Source organism: Propithecus coquereli, unplaced genomic scaffold (genome assembly GCF_000956105.1).
Source record: "Propithecus coquereli isolate 6110/MARCELLA unplaced genomic scaffold, Pcoq_1.0 Scaffold52, whole genome shotgun sequence".
NCBI classification, from domain to species: domain Eukaryota; kingdom Metazoa; phylum Chordata; class Mammalia; order Primates; family Indriidae; genus Propithecus; species Propithecus coquereli.
Window position 1 is genome coordinate 3,749,761 of NW_012151063.1, and position 11,281 is coordinate 3,761,041.

The following is an 11,281-nucleotide window of genomic DNA, read 5'->3' on the forward strand; positions in this document are numbered from 1 at the left end:
TTAGAAGCCAGTGTTATAGAAAATAAATGTAATGACAATTTGATTCTGTGGTTTTATAGAAAATTTTCTCATCTCAGGGCTTTTCAGTATTTTCTAATTATTCTAGAATTTCTGAATTTTTATGCCAATACGTGGGACTTACTTATTCCTTTAGGTATTTATGACATTAGGGACAAAGTCCATCCTTAATTGTGAGGACATGTTTTTTGTGTGTTCTACCGAATTGTATATTATTTTAATCTCTAATAATTGCCTCCCCACTGTACCTTCTTTTCTCACCTTCTAGAACTATTATTACAGATATTCTGAGAACTGCGGATCTAATGCACATCTCTTCATTTTTACTTTTACAATATTCAAATTCTTTCCATCTGGGCTGAGTTCCAAGAATGTTCTTCAGCAGAAACTTACCACACTTCATTTTACTCCTTCTTCAACTATATCTCTTTAAAAATTTACCATCTCCTAAGATTACTTTTTCCTAAGACAAATTTTTAAATTTTCAGGTCTTTAGGTGATATTTAAAATACCAATTTGAGAAGGCAACATCAAACCACACCCTTGAGGATTCTTCATGAATTTCTGATAAATTTTGTAACTTGCTCAATTAACTGTGCTTCTGAGGTTCCACGTTTTTCCACTTGTTGAATTTGCTTCCTTCTTTTATCTGTTCACCTTGATTCAACAGCTGGTTGTTTACAGCTGTGCACTGTGTGAGAGTGCTATAGATCATTAAATATGAAATGTCCTATTTCGAATCCAAAGTGTAGTTTATTATACCCAAACAAGAAGCAGTACAATTAATCAAAGTATCCACCTAAACTATTGACACAGTTTTTTCGTTTTTGTTTTTTTCTTTGCCATTTTAACGGTAGCTTGTTTATGCCAGCAGCAAGGAAGCCTGGAGAGCGAGTGGCAATGAAATCGAGAAAGGCATTTTGCACAGCTTGTTGAGAATTGAACATTTTTCCTTGCAAGGAGTGGTCCAAAGCCTGGAAGAAGTGGTAAACAGTTGGTACAAGGTCTGATGAATATGGTGGATGACAGAGAGTTTCCAAGTCCAGCTTCTATAGTTTGAGCAGCGTTGTTTGTGTGACATGTGGTCAAGCATTGTCTTGCAAGAGAATTGGCCTGTTGCTATGGACCAATCTCAGCTGCTTAATCACAAGCACTCTCATCATTTCATCCAATTGGTTGCAGTAGACATCCGCTGTTATCAATTGACCAGGTTTCATGAAGCCACAGTGGATAATACCAGCGCTAGACCACCAAATAGACACCATTAGCTTTTTTGATGAATACTCAGTTTTGGACTGTGTTTCAGCACTTCATGTTTATCCAACCATTTTGCCAAACACTTGCAATTGTCAAAAAGAATCCATTTTTCACTACACCTAACAATATGGCGTAGAAATGGTTCACCTTTATGTCATGACAGCAAAGAAAGGCAAGCTTTGAGAAGATTTCTCTTCTGATGCTCATTTAATTCATGCAGAACCCATCCATCCAGCTTCTTCACCTTGCCGATTTGTTTCAAATGGTCCAATATTGTTGGAATAGTAACGTCAAACCTTGCTGCTAATTCACACATAGGTTGAGATGGATTCGCTTCCACTATAGCTTTCAGCTCATCATTCTCCACCTTGGTCTCGGGTCACCCGCGTGGCTCATTTTCAAGATTAAAATCACCAGAGTGGAACTTCTGGAACCATCGAAGTACCATGTGTTTATTAGCCACATCCTTCCCAAACACTTCACTGATATTTCCAGCTGTCTGTGCTACATTGGTTCCATGACGGAACTCATGTTAAAAAATAACACGAATTTTTTACTTATCCATGGTTTCACAAAAATTACTCTTAAAAAATTACGAAAGGTAATCACAAGCCAAACTGAGCATTTTCAAGACTGAGGATGTACCTTCACAATAAAAATAAAACAAGAAGTGTCAAAATGAAATGTCAGGCCGGGCGAGGTGGCTCACGCCTATAATCCTAGCACTCTGGGAGGCCGAGGCGGGTGGATCGCTCAAGGTCAGGAGTTCGAGACCAGTCTGAGCAAGAGCGAGACCCCATCTCTACTAAAAATAGAAAGAAATTAGCTGGACAACTAAAAATATATATATAGAAAAAATTAGCCGGGCATGGTGACGCATCCCTGTAGTCCCAGCTACTCAGGAGGCTGAGGCAGGAGGATCGCTTGAGCCCAGCAGTTTGAGGTTGCTGTGAGCTAGGCTGACGCCATGGCACTCGCTCTAGCCAGGGCAACAGAGTGAGACTCTGTCTCAAAAAAAAAAAAAAAAAAAAAAAAAAAAAAAAAAAAAATGTCAGAGATATCAACTGTCAAACTTAGTACTTAAGGAAGTCAGATATTTCATACTTAATAACCTAAAATACCACTTCTCTCTGTCTTCTCCCTCTTCTCTCTGTCTCTCTCTGTCTCTGTCTGTCTGTCTCTCCTCTCCCCCCATCACCTCCTCCTCTATTCAGCCCACATGGAGACAGGTTGGAGGTGCAAGAGCCCTGGTGCTGGCTCTTGCAGGAGTAGGACCCGACCACCCCTTTTGTGTGTGTTGCCTTCCACCTTGGTCTCTGCTACGTGTGTCCATCTCAAGCTCCCACAGCTATTGCTCCTGCCTGGAAGCAAGTGCACCTGTTTCTCATTAGTCTTTCTGTCTGCACCGTGACATCCTCACTCGATGTTCCTGGCTCACCTCCTGTTCTGCATATAGATAAAATTCCCGTATCACGGCAGCCTCAATCCACAGTGTCTTTTCCTACACTACATGGTTCAAAACACAACATATCTGCTTTATGTATGTCACACTCCTTTTTTATCCACCAAGACTACCTTTCTTATTTTCCAACATGGTCTTGAAAAGTTGTATTTCCTGAAAAATGTTTGTCATGTGTGAGGACTTGATGTGGGACAACACAAAAATAAAAAATAAAAATAAACTACAGCATATGATTTGCCTGCTCTCCAGAAGTAAAAGTCTAGTGTATAAATTTAGACAAATCATACATTTTAGGAGTGGAAGGACTTTTTGTCTTCCCCAAACTTGTTTCCTTTGATCAGTAAATATTCATGGTTCAAATATGTTTATTACTGGTTATATGTGGGATAAGTTAGTTTCTTTTTAGGATATGAATGAAATTTGCTTATGTTTTATCCTATTTAAATAGTAGCATTTATATATGAAACACTGGATGATATGAATTTGTATATTCATGGTTACTTTCATTTTTCCTGTACCCACATTTTTGGGGGGCACAAGTGTTTGAGATCATCTCCCTGAGGGCAAGAAAATCAATCAGATACTATCCAGTGTACTTGGTATGGGCTTCAGAAATATCGATGTCCTGAGAAACAACAGCAAGAAAAAACCTTGCAAGCATTGTTTAAAGGTGTACATTGCTTAGTCTTATAACAATATAGACATTGCTGATAATGTCTGCATAGCACGGTAGTATAGGTTCTAGCAATAATATAATTTGTTCTACTATATACATTTTAATGAAGTTTGATTATTTCTGCAGACCCTATTATGCTTATTAAAAAGTGGAAGCTATTCTTAGACTCTGCCCAGATACTATTCTGCAGGGAGAGTTAGTGCAGAGAATTGTGAAAGGTCAAAACTCACTTCCCAATATAAAGTCACTTGCCAGTGGATCACAGAGTTAAATAAATAGGGATCTGTTTGAGGCATCTTTGAAATGCTCTCTCCACATTTCTCCTTATGGTGTGCAAAAAGGAGTCCATGTCCCTTTTCCTATTAATTTTCTCAACACTGCCATGGATGAGACCTCTAATTATTCCCTTTTAACGATAAAAAAAAAAAAAACCTGGAAGCAGAGACTCACGATACACCAAGAGTTGTCAATGTCCCCCTAAATAGTAAATCCGTTGGTCTAGTGTGCAACTTAGTTATGGTGGGAACTTAATCATCTCAGGCACTACTCTAGCTAATAAACCAAGAGTAGACTTAGTTTTGGGGTTTCTAATAAGACCACAGCATCTTGAACATCCCCCAGGTTATCCCCCAGGATATTTTTGAAATACCTATTTATGGTGAAAATATTTCAGTTTCTTGGTCTCTTTCTGGGAGCTGTATTGGTTAAGACTGCAGACACTGAAGCTAAACCCCCTTGATTCAAATGATGACTTCAAGGCACGTTGGCAGCCTGGGTTTAAGCCAGTGAGTGATCCAACCTCTTTCTTTCTCATTAACTTCATCTGCAAAATGTGCATAATATACGAACTCCCTTATACGGCTTCTGGGAAGATTAGATGGCTAAATATCTAAAGGGATCAGAACAGTATCTGGCTCTATTAAGTGTTACATAAATGTTATTACTATTATCATTATTATTATTATTATTATCCCAGACACACTAGCATTAGCACCCTCCCTTAGTTCCAGATTTCCATTCATTTAGTCAACTGACACATCTTTATTTTTCTGCTACTTGTGTCAGGTACCATGTAACTTCTTGGAAACCAAATTAGGAGGTATGAGAGAGCCAGCGTGCATGGGATGGTTTCAGTGATGTGCTTCTAAAAATAAGACACTCAAAAAGTGACAATCTAGCGCTTCTGACATTAAGTTACAAAAGACTCTCAGTCTTTTTACTGACTATTTTTGGTACTTAGCATAAGTACTTGGCATACTTTCCCCCACTGACATGCACCATTTTGAACCAATACTTGAATCAATAATTTTGAATTAATTTGTTATTAATCTCTATGCTCAGCTAGAGGGCAGTGCTTCGGACTGGTTTTACAAAATGTATGAATAAATAAATAGTTGGTTAAAATAAGATGCGGTAGTGGAGCACCCTATTAGAGATCTACGTGTGGGATGCGTTTCCAAAAACTTGGCCAGCCGCATGACTCAGGCTTAGATTAAGAGCTACCATTTATTGAATACCTACTTGTGCCAAAAGTTTTAGCTTCATTAGCTCTAATTCTCAGAGCAGCCCCCCAAATAAGTAGAGTTTAGTGTTAATAACTTGGCCAAGAATATATAGCTAGTAAATGCCAGTATTGGGCTTTGAAAACAAGACTATCTGACTGCTAAACCTGAGGGATTATTATTTATATGTGATTTTTAAGGGAGGAAGGAAATGATATATTTAAAAATATATTTCAATATACCCAAATATTTATCTCTAAATAAGATGAAATAGTGAGGCTACTCTTAGAAATCAATGGGCCTTTATTATTTTTTTTTTATTTCAACATGAGCTCATGCTCTGATCAATACCTTTGTGACCTTATTAATATGTGTCACACATTGTACTGTGAAACTAAATGGCAACTTAAATGGACAGGTGTTTAAAGGTCCAAATATCTCTTCTCACCAGCAAACAGCACCACCTTACATTACAATAGTGACGAGTATAGATTAACTAGTCAGCGTTTGTAAAATACTTTGTGCTGCTGCCACCTAATTCTATTTTCTCTCTGTGTGTTTCCGGTAGAGAGCAGAGAAATGATGAACTCCGGGAACACTGCCTGGAATATTATTAAATTATCCATGTCCTGTTCTGTGATTTACAACCTGTGGGGCTGTGGATCTTCAGAACATTCGTGCTCAAGTGATACTCCCAACCTTCCCGCATATTCCCCTTGTCTCTTTGATGTATAAAATATGCATTAGTGTTAAAGTCAGGTTACTTTAATTGATGACACAGTCTAAAATTACTACTGTGGCTGATTTTGCTTCTAAGAAAAATTAAGAACTATCCGACTACATAACAAAGTTGGAAGTTAGAGTTATTACATCTGAAAGAATTTCATTTTTTCAAATATGGTAATCGTAATTTATTGTGTACTTATCTAACATTGTCACAATTCTTTGGATTCTTTCAACTCACCCTTATTTTGTTGAACTTAATATGTCTGATCTGTTAGAGACACCGGAATTGTTAGAGGATAAGCCACACTACAGGTGTTGCAGAGAAGTTAATATGCTCTAATACATTATCTTTCATTTCTCCTGAAGTTATACTCAAAGATATGTAACATGTGCCACTGGTCAACAAAGTGGGAAAAATGTTTTCCTCCAGGTGCACACAAAATAAAACATTAACTAGCTGTTGCATTTACATGGCAAAAAAAGAAAAGAAAAAAAAAAACCCAGCCCAATGGATTTTGGGCCAATGTTAAAATTCAGCTTCGTTTCTTTGATCAAGTCCTGTTGTACTATGTGCACATTATACTAGCATTTATTATATAGGCAGTTAAAAGATTTATATAGGAAATGGAAGATCTGTGTTTAGATAATACATATCTCATAGGGTTTCAATGAAAAATGTATTATTTAAAACACCCATTGATCACTCTGAGCTAGAATTTCTCTAGGAAAAGTAGGATGTATGCTTCTTTCTTTCTTTATATTTTCCAGTTTTCAAAGTAATAAATGATCCCCAAGTATTTTCTAAAGATGATCAATGTGCACAACTTCAGCATCATTGTGAGCCCCTGTCTTTAATCAAATTTGGTGTGTTTAAATGCATTTAGATTATTACTCTTATTAGTGGACTAAGTGCATCATGTTTAGCCAGTGGGAGACCATGCAGGTGGGCTCTTGTGTCTTTTTTATAGCACCATCCTAGTAGTCTTAGATAGTCTTGCATTCTCAATAACCACACAGTTGATGAAGGAAAAGAAGAATTCCTTTAAAGAAGAATTCCAACCAAAAAATTAAGAGAGATGGGTCTGATCATGTTATCCCCATTTTTCAGCCCTTTTTAAGGTGCCCTACAGCAATGATCACTGAAGACTTCTAGCATCCCCAAAGGAGAGAAATCAGACATTGTGTGGTTCCTGAGCTCAACACCAATCATACAGAGGTCCCAGTAAACACTGGAGCTGGAATCTGACAAGACTTCTAGATCCAACTACCAATTTATAGGATCTATAGGGGATGAAGGAACACAGTATGCAGCACTATGGGCTCCATTTTTTTTTTTCCCCTGATACCAAAAATGGAAAGGCCACAATGGGGGCAGATGTAGGAACCTTGTCAGATACTGATTCCAGAAAATGTTATGAGAAGATGAAGAAGGAAATGAAGATGATGGAGAAAGAGGAGGGTGGATATAGAAGACAGAGAAAGAGAAAAACTTCCAGTAAGGCAAGGAGCAGAAACAGGAAAGAAGGCAGGAGGAGATTTATGGTAAATTTAAAGAAATACTTCAAAAGAGAAATCTTAACCTCTTAAATATATGTGCATCCATATTGAAATATTTTCATTTTAATTTTTGAAATATGACATATAAGACGTGCCTCAACATAAACTTAGGATCATAGATATGAGGAATAGACATTAGGGTGGAGATAAATGTCTGCACAGCGTGCTCGCTTTCAAAGATGAGTGACAGTGACTTGAAAGTTCATTTTGCATTTGATTTTGTTTTCTTCACAGCCGAAATAATGGCATCCTCCCTACGCAAGGGCATAGTGGAGAACAGAATGCAGTGATAAGAGTTCAGTGTAGCAGACATTGCATGACTCAAAATCGACATATGCATCACAAAACTTCATTTCCTGGGTATTTTGCTAGAAATTCTAAAATTAAGATATGCCTGAGCTGTATCGGTCATGGACACCTAGACAAAGGCAAGAGCCATGGACCCTGGCATGAGCTGTCAAGGCTGTTACCTAACCGTGAAAGCACTGTCTGCAGATTTGGCATCGCCAGGGAGTGGATAAACTACAGAGGGGAAAAAAACACAAGTTCTGGGGTTCAGAAAGTCCGAGTTCTGATTTGGGGTCTAGGAAGCTACACCAAGTATTCTCATTCCTGTGAAATCTCAATTTTTTCATACTCTAACAGCGAATTGTAGAAGCTTAAATGAGAAACGTATATCAATGTGCTTAGTGCAGTGAGTGCTTGGCACATAATAAGATCTCGATAAATTAATGATATTAAGAGTAACATAATGTGAACCATCGACTATGCCTCATAATGATGTTATGCAGTTATCCTAATTATCTGACATATTTGTGTTGCATCTCCCCGCATCCAGTGGCTGTGCAATTGAGAGAAATTTGCTTGATCTTTCTATGCTGTAGTTTTTGCATCTGTAAAAAGGGGCTGATAATTGTGCCTACCTCAGAGCTTTTGCTATGAAGACAAAAAGCTTGCAAAGTGCTCAGAACGGGGTCTGGCATGTACGAAGCCCTGAATAAATTTTATGTGTGATTAGAGTAATTAATAATGACTGTTATTACTGGCTAACATCATAGTATTATATCCTATGACCCCAAAATTCATGCCTTTGTGACATTATGGACACTTCTAACCTAAAGGCATTTTCTCTTCTGCTATACCCACTCCCTAACTAGCAATGTGCTAATTACTCATTGTTAACGTGTTAATTCTTCCAGGAGTGGTTGGCAGGGCACTGTGAAGTGTCCCTACTTCTTAACTCCACTTTACATTTTACGGCTTTTATTCCTGGGGTAACTCCCCTCCCCCCAACAGACACACACACACACACACACACACACACACACACACACACACACCTCCCCATTCATTGCATCTGTTCTGAATAAACTTTCCTATTTAACAACTGTCTTAAAATGAGTTCCCTAGATACGGACTCACAGACAGAGGGTTATTGCAGACAGCGTTCTGGAGAGTGTTCTTGGGAAACAGGTGTGGAATTAAAAAAGAAAGCAAGACAAGATGGCACTGAAGAAGTGGTCCTGCAATGTGGTTGCCACAGTGACCTCAGCCCACCTGTAGGGGAGCTCTGGAGTTAGGATGCTCCTGCAGAGTTTTCCCAAATTGACGTAAATGGCCGACGGCTTCTATCTGCACACCAAGCGATCACTGATCAACATCCATCATTTGGGAGCTTTGTAGGCGTAAGGAAGGAGGCAGTTTAAGGCAACTCCCAGCAAGGGATGAATCTGCAGTGTCCAGTAGCCAACATTTGCAGTAGACGGGGAAAGAGTGTGCCGTCTCTGCAGTTCCAAGTGCAGCCTCCATACGCACCATTCCTGCCTGTCGAGCTCTCCCAAGTCTTTGAGCTTTTCCTTGATAAACCTCATTGGCGATCATTCAATGCCAGTTTGAAGGGTGTTCTGGAGGCCACATAGATCCTGTGTACGATAGGAAGTCCAAAGGAATATTAATGAAAGCAAGGAAGAAAATGACCTCACGGAGTGATTTTTCACATTAATAGGCTTTGGAGTCTAGTCTAAGTTAATGGTTACCTCTTCTACATTGATTTATCTCAAGTCTGATATGACCCTGGTTTTTCTTTCTCAGGTTCAATCAGGAACAATTTCAACTGTGCACTGTCGTTTTCTTCCCGGACATTAATGATTCGGAAGGCAAAGTTGATTCTGCAAATTCTACAAAAAAAAAAAAAAGTGGATATTCTGGCTTTATATATTGAATTTTAATATACCACCTTATGTTTCTAGACTCTTGATCCAGAAACTATGTTCCAGAATCAAGCTGTTCAAAATAGTGACATGACAATGCAAATTTTTAATGTTATTTCATTTCTTTATATAAGCAAACATACACATTGTCACAAAATCTTCAAAGCACCAAAAAGCACAAAGAATTTTTTAAAAAGCCTTCTTTTACTACCTACAGAAAACTGCTCCTAACATTTTGTTTTATATACCACCAGTGGTTCCCATGCGTAGAAGTACATACTATACTGATGTTTTTCCTTAATATTTACATATTCCGTGAACTTTTTTGAATTTTTTAGTTGATAAATAGTAACAAAAAATTAGTACTATCACTGTATGGATGGAATATATAGATACATTATTAATACAAATTATGAATGATATTATATTATTATTAATACAAATAATAATATATTATTAATGCAAATATGTTATTAATACAAATCATTTATCAAGCCCTCTAACACATAGATATTTAAGAGTCTGAAGTATTCTTTTTATAAACTATGTGGTAGTAAATATCCTTTCTTGAAAATCTTATCACCACCCCCATCATTTATTGAGGAAAATTCCTAAAAGGGAATATATCACCTATTTTTTTTAAAGAGAAAATTTTGTAGAGATCTCTTTCAGAAAAGACAAATGAACAAAAATGCAATGCAACAAATCTCACCAAATGTGAGTTGGGATAACCAGTTCTCATTTTCAAGTCTTAGGAAAAATAGAGGTACAGGCTTAAGAATTGTGGTGTGTTAACAAATGCATCGAGTTTTAATTTTTTGAATGAGAGATATATAAGATATTTTAACTTCTTTCATGATTTAATGGAAGTTAGGAGAAAATTAATATGTAAAAATGATTTTAAGACATTCACACTCTAATTTTTCTGTGAATGTTTAAAAGGTTAAAGACCACTTTCTATGTGTGAGTTTGCCTGCAATAGTAAATTAACTACTCATGCAATTAAGTCCTCTGCTTGGAATTCTCGGTCTGACTTTGAAGAGCTAATAAGACAAAATTATAGAAATCCAGGAAAAAAATTAAGAAATGTAAAATGTTAATTAAATTCAGAAACAGAGCTAATAGGAAAACCAATGCGACATGGAAATTAAACCAGGGGAAATAAATATATGCATATCTGTTTAGATAACAGGAAAAAAAGTATTCAAGTGAAGTACAGAATTAAAAATAGATCTTTAAAATCACTTCAGGTGATTTTGTCCACTTTTAATAAATTCTGCGATGGTGTCTGAGAAGACAAATAAACACCCAGTTACAGTAATTTTGTTCACAAAGTCCTATAATCACACCCAGTGGAAATGGAAAATCAGAGCATTGTGAGACGCCATCTATTTAAGGCGTGGCAAGACTAAATCATCCCAAGCTCCCTTCCAAAAATGAGTCGTACCTCTAGTTAAACAAAAGCTGTACAGATAGGTAAGGCCTACTATGTCATGAGGGACTCTTACCCATGATAATAATTATATAAACTTTCTTGGAAATCTGTGTTTTGATAAAAACTCAACAGATTGTGTATCCTTTTGAATTGGCACCGTGCATTGCAATGGGATATCACTGGCTCGGGTGTTCTTACGAATGTTGGGGTTACCACTCTTTCCCTTTCTAAACCAAATCCATATTTTACTCTTAGGATTGTTGTTTTGTTAAGTGCTTTTCTTAGCACATGGTAAGAAGGAAGAAACTGGACTTCAAACCAACACACACTCCTACTACCATAGATTTCTCATCAAAAGGTATCATTGAAGAGGATATTGGATTATTCTTCTCTTATTGAACTTTAGTTCCCTAGATACGGACTCACAGACAGAGGGTT